The following is a 6,609-nucleotide window of genomic DNA, read 5'->3' on the forward strand; positions in this document are numbered from 1 at the left end:
AGCTGGTTTGGCGTTGATTGCGCAAGATCGGGGTGATCCACCACGCGGGGACCTTTGAGATTGATGGCAATCAACCGACTATAATGAGATGCATAATTAAACCTGAAAAAAATATTCTTAGCTGTAGTTTAAATATTCTCTAATGTTTAAATTTTGTAGCCCGCCATCAAAGACAATAGCATGATGATGATGATGATGATGATGATGATGATGATGATGAGGAGGAGGAGGAGGAGGAGGATCCAAAAACTGTTAGCAACATTTTTAAAGAGACAGTGAAGGGTGTATAGTGGTGGTTGCGGAGAATGTTCATAGGAACCGAGAAAGGTGAAACTGCTGTAACGGCCCAAAACTCAGCCCGTGACCTCTGACCCTCGGAGCGAGCGAAGGAGTGGGTGATGCCGAGCTGCCTCTGCCAGGCGATGCCCTGCAAGCGTGAGATTTCACTTACTCCGCGCGGCGCTGCGACTAACCAAACCAACCAAACCAACCAAACCAACCAAACTAACCAAACTCGCCGGCTGCTGAAGAGGAAAGTGTTTTGCCACACTTGCAGCGACATTATCTCGCGTCGCGTGGCTGCGCCGCCAGGTGACGCCCGCATCGCGCTGGAATTCGCCGTATATGCCGAGGGAGTAGCCTCCCGTCGCAAAATAGAAGTTGTTAACCCAGCGCTGATTTAACTCGGGCTTAAAGTAATGAGAGCCTGTCAGCATCATTATTATTCTCTGGAGGTGCAGAGCTGGTGGAGGTTGGGGTGGTGTGGGAGGTATATGGGAACGGGACAGGAAGAAAGAAGAGAGAGAAAGAGAGATGGATGGAGTGACTACAGGAAAGACTTGTAAAGACCTCAATGAATGTTCTCTTTTTGTATCCACAACACTGTTATGCACATTTAATAACAGCATATCAATAGTCATTATCATATTACAGCAATACTATACTTAATGCCATGTAGTTATCTTGTATACACTGTAATTATTACTGTATATTTATTGTACTTATTACCATGTAAATATTGTAATTATTATAGTAAGCATATTTAAATTATTGCCTTGCACATACTGTAGTGACCTATGCTCCACTGGCGGTGATTAGGAACAAGAAGAACATACTGTAATTATTACCATGTAGTATTCTGTTGTTGTTGTTGTTGTTGTTGTTGTTGTTGTTGTTAATTTACTTCATTCAAGGTGAGGGCTAGATTAAAAAAAAAAGTATGATTCACCTACGCTATCAACCTTGTTTACTAACAATTGTCCTTCTCTCATTTTTCTCTATCTTTCTTTCTTTCTTCTTTCTTTTCTTTCTTTCTTTCTTTCTTTCTTTCTTTCTTTCTTTCTTTCTTTCTTTCTTTCTCTCTCTTCGTGTCTCTGTGTGTGTGTGTGTGTGAAGAAAGAGAGGCAGACAGAGAAAGCACCAGAATGCATTTCGCATTTCTGAGTTTCCCTGAGTTTCCGCAGTTTGACCCACCCGACTGCGTGCCAACAATAATACAGCCACAAGCTGATTCTACACAAAGTCCTCCCAGAAACGATCAGTCTAGCATTAACACATTCATCATACCTCCATGCCTAACAACTTGGACGCAGCAATGCAAATCTTTATTTTTGTTTTCACCTTCATTTTTATTTTTTTATTTTACTTAAGCATGTAATGTCGTCAATCCGCTTAGGAGAGAGAAACCTATTATCCATATTCTTAACACACCTAACAGTTACATGAAATCTTTTTACTTTATTAACCCTTTCTGGGGCCTGATGGGCTGACAGCTAATGCTAGCTCCTGACGGCATAGCTGCTAATGCTGATTAATAGCCAGTGCTTGTACAACGGCGCCTCCTAGCGGCTTAACGGGACCTGCCTTCCTTTCACACATGGCAGGCCGTGGCTTCTCTCGGGTACCCGGGATGCTGAAGGCGATGTTCAATAGCTGGTCGACAGCCACTGCGCCTGCATTGACAACCAATCTGCGCCATGATGATGATGATGATGATGATTGCAATGTAGGTTGCGGTGTGACGGTGATGATAATGATGACATTTTAAAAATAAACTGTACCAATAACACGGGTATATTGCTTGTGTGTGTATGTGGGAGCGTGTGCGTGCGTGCAAATATGGTTTCGGGTTTGTCTGGAAGCAAGAGAATGTAGGAAATGCTAGGGTTTTTTTAAGAATTTAAACAAAGATTGATGGATTGTTACAAGCAAGAATGGAGTGAGAGGCTAACTACTAGTGACTGCTTTGGTTCTTGCCCATTCTATTTGCAAAATATAAATCATATATTAATAATGCCCTAGTCAGATTCAAACTAGATGTTACTAACCTACAGTGCCATAAATTAAAGTATGTAACAGACTCAACCATTAGTCAAAATTGTCCCTTCAGTAAAAATATTGAAGAAGTTGAATTACATTTTCTGCGGTGTTGTCCACAATATACTCGATTACGGAAAAATTCATCTCTCCCAAATTTTAGCACTGCCCGTTCTCTTCCCATTTTTCAACACTCATTTCAGATAACCACAGTAGTATTAAAGGTTGTCTAGCAAGCTATATATACAGTGCAATGAATCTGAGAAACTCCATAAGCAATTGTAAAATTCTGTTTTATAACAAGATTAACATGTTTAACTAGTCCTAATTCATTGTCACGTCTAAGATACTAAGCATGTATTAAGGATATTTCTCTATAGATATATATATATCTATCATATACTTGCATGCGTGCTGATATGTGTCTTACACTCAACACATCTAGGGACATATATATAAATATACTTGTGCTTCACTAAAAGGTGTATATTTACAGAGTGCAAAGAAATACGGGCATCAGCTAGATTACAATATGGATACATTTATTATATGTCTTTGGATTTGGAATGCCAACTGTGCCATTTACCACATTCTATGTAAATATAGTTTTATGTCCCCCCTATTTAATCATGAGCCATGGCCTAAAGTCAAAGTCAAAAGTAAAATCTCTCTTTCTTTCTCTCTTTCTTCCTCTCTCTCTCTCTCTCGCATTATTGTTCTTCTTCCCGAAAGGAGACGACTATGGAGGAGATGGTATCCCCGGAACTTGGAGACACCCTCTCCTGCGTTGCGGCCAATGGGCCCAAGGTGTGCGAGTGTGGAGTCAGTCCCGTCTGCTGTTTGCAGCATGTCACAAAATTCGCGAGAAGAGGAAACCAGAAGCTTTCTGCGGCGGACAGAAGCCCGTTACTGATGACCTCCCGTTGTTGACTCTCCAGCTTTCGAGGGTGCTAACTGTTTACTAACACGCCAGCGTTCTCGAGCAGCGTGTCAAGCAGTTAGCCACCACAGTCACCAGCCTTTTAGCCAAGCTTATCGAAGGGCGAGAATCATTACCACCACATTTCCGCCATTTTTCGCCCATTAGCGTTCATCTCTCGCTAGACGGCTTTCATTTATTCACCTGCCCTCGTTTTAACGCTGTATACGTAGCTAGGAGCGTGGGAAATTAAGATACCCGGCGCATGATATCTTTTCACCAGCCATCATTTATTATGTGTTTAATCTTATCCTGCCCTCATCCTCCGTTGATCGGGCGGTGTCGCTAGCGCAACAACAAGCGAGGGTCTTGGGCTCTAGGTTCAGATCTCGCCTCCGGCACACTTCCTTTTTCTCTCTGAACGTGTCAATGTCAAGATCTCAGCTTTCTTTTGAGATGACATTTTGAAACATATATTGCGCACGCGCAGACAGCTGCTGGTCACACGCAGGTAACTATTTAACTCACAAACCTAATGATTACTCATAGATATATATAAATATAGCCATGTGTTTTAATTTGAATTTATCGATTTAGCTGCTTTTAGCTTCCTTTATATACACTAACCATCATTGATTTTGGATTTAACTACTAGTTTTGCTTGCTTAATTTAACTTAAAGTGAAATCACAGTCCATTTATAATAGTTTGTAATTTCAATTAACTCCTTTTTTTTTGTCGTCTTAAAACGGTCTGCGCGTGAGCACTGTGTGTTTCGAAAGAAAGCTGAGATTGTGAACAGGGGATGGGTGCACTCGCACTAGCTAGATGCTAAATCCAAGCAGTCAGCTAAAGTTCATAGTAGCTTAGCTAACAGCTACATTTAGCATCCAGCTAACCACTCAGCCCAAGGATTAACTCGCTGATAGGTGGCGTAGATAGAGAGGCGGGCGTGACCCCAAGAAACCAGTTATTCAAGAACTGACACGGCAATAATTGCTCTAATGCAGGGAAATGCTGGCCTCTGTTGGATTAACCGCGAGAGACAACGCCTTCGACATGTTCAACATTGAATGACCGTCTGACCAGCCCGACACCAGCACCGTTATCAATGAAACCCGCAAGTAAACGGTGACAATAGAGCGATATCATCGATATCCAACGAAGACATCCGGTCATCGACAACTAACGAAATATCACACATACAATATATATATAAATCAACCTCCGCAACAGTGTCTCTGGTTTGAGATGACCAAGACAAGAGAAACTAATGATTCTCTCCTCTCAACCAAATGTTTAGACTTCCAGTCTATGGTTATAGAATCTTTTTGTCTTTTTGTCGTAAGTTTTAAAAATAGACAAAATAAAAGACAGCCGCAAAAATAAAAATAAAAATTACGAGCTTTAACGAAGGTAAACAGAAATTCAGAAAGCTCAAAGGATGGACAGAAGGAAATTCTTCTCAGTAGAGTTTGTGTATCTGTGGAGTGTGGCGATCAACAAAAGACAGTTTGTAATTCCCATTTCTTCTCTCCCAGCAGAATTCGCTGTACTTCAAAGTCGGTTTCAGAGATAGTGGCTGAATTTGGGTTTCTTCTGAAAAAATGCTTGAGTTGTTAACTTTCGCAATCTAGCTGGCTTCATCCTGTATGCCATGGGTTTATGCATGTGTGCCACAGTTAGAATGTTCACTCGCCCAGAAAATACACTTTAGAACTAGTACGCGCGCGCGCTCACACAGACATACATCCCTACCAACTCCTTCCCAACTGAATGTCCTCCATCTTGCTACCACCACCATTACTTCGTAACTGCTACTGCTCCCACCCACCCATCCGCCTTCTCGGCTTTGTTTCAACCACCATAGATACAGAGCCCGTTGCCTCTCAAGTTCCAGCGGTTATCTGGCCCTAACACGAGAATCACCTGACACATGAGATGATAGTGTTTGTTCAGCCAGGGGGATGCCTGGGTTCGCAGGCTGCAGGAGCGTCGAGGTTTGTCACATCAAACGACCTCAGCGGCGAGGAAAGGTGTGTTTCAGAAGCGAGACGTTGGTGAAACTTGGCCGACAACGCTTTCTCTCTCTCTCTCACTCTCTCACTCTCTCTCTCTCACACACACACACAGGCATAGAAGGGCGGATCTCAGTTCTCAAGAACCAGGCGTCTTCGATCGGCATCAGAGATGAGGATGGCGAGGATGGGTGTTGAAGAAGCTGTTTGGCAAATTTTTATACGCCGGTCTTTAACAAATATTTGCTTAGCATAGTCGCATATTTGTCAGTAGATGTCCTGTTAAGATACCCTGTTGGGCTGACCACGGTGACAAAATCCGACGGACAGAGGCAGGACAGGGTCTATCATGCAGGCAAGTCGCTGACAACATCCTTGATGAAGGTCTGTAAGCGGTAATCAGTGACCTGTAAGGTTGTTTCAGGTCTTTAATGTGAACACATTAGCAACAGCCTGATTTTGGCCTTGCTTGTTAGACAACGACGACTATGATGGTAACGATGATGATGATGTTGATCCCTTTGACCAGATTCATGTGGGATAGGGTGGCGAAGGTATAATACATTTTCCTCTTCCGTGTCTGTCACTACCAACCCTTTCATCTCTGTGTTAATAGTGTTGAAACTCGAACTACCTGTAACGTACATTTGAAGTAACTGTACAAAATTTTGAAAAGCTGCTGTGACGTGTGCATATGCTTGTCAGGGTAATTTCTAAGCTTGTGACATCATGACGCAAGCTCCATGATGGTGACGTACCGCCTGTGATCAACGAGCGCCGTAACAGTGAGTTACGTCACGTTGGTACACCGTTCACTGCACTCAAAACCAATCAGAGAGAGGATGAGCAACAGTTGGGATTATTCGGATGCTGACAGTCTACATTTCTCATGGTTCGGAAAAACTGTTACATTAGCACGAGAAATGCAGACTTTCAACGTCCGAATAACCTGAACTGTCCCTGTAATTGGTGCTGACGGCTGGCAATGTTGTGAATGGCTGTGAATCATAGAGGATAATCAATTAATGAGTTTTTGAGGCTGAAATTTACAGCTTAGTTTTATATCGCCTAAATCTACTGATATATTTTTTTAAAAAAAAAAAAAAAACGAAAACCGTTCAGGTTGGTCCTTAAAGGGCTCTTTCGTGTATGGGGAAAATATGCTAGTTCTTACGCAGTCCACCTGTGATATAAACAAATATCACCAGTGAAAACATAGAGTGCTAGAATATTTGTTTCAAATGTATAGTGTTGATCAGTGTCAGCCATTTGCGAGCAGCTACACTACAGGGATCGAAACATTTAAGCGTAGCGGGACATCACTGCTATGGGTTAGCGTTAGAGTCCAAGGGAGGCA

Source organism: Pomacea canaliculata, linkage group LG2 (assembly GCF_003073045.1).
Source record: "Pomacea canaliculata isolate SZHN2017 linkage group LG2, ASM307304v1, whole genome shotgun sequence".
In the NCBI taxonomy this organism is placed as follows: Eukaryota; Metazoa; Mollusca; class Gastropoda; order Architaenioglossa; family Ampullariidae; genus Pomacea; species Pomacea canaliculata.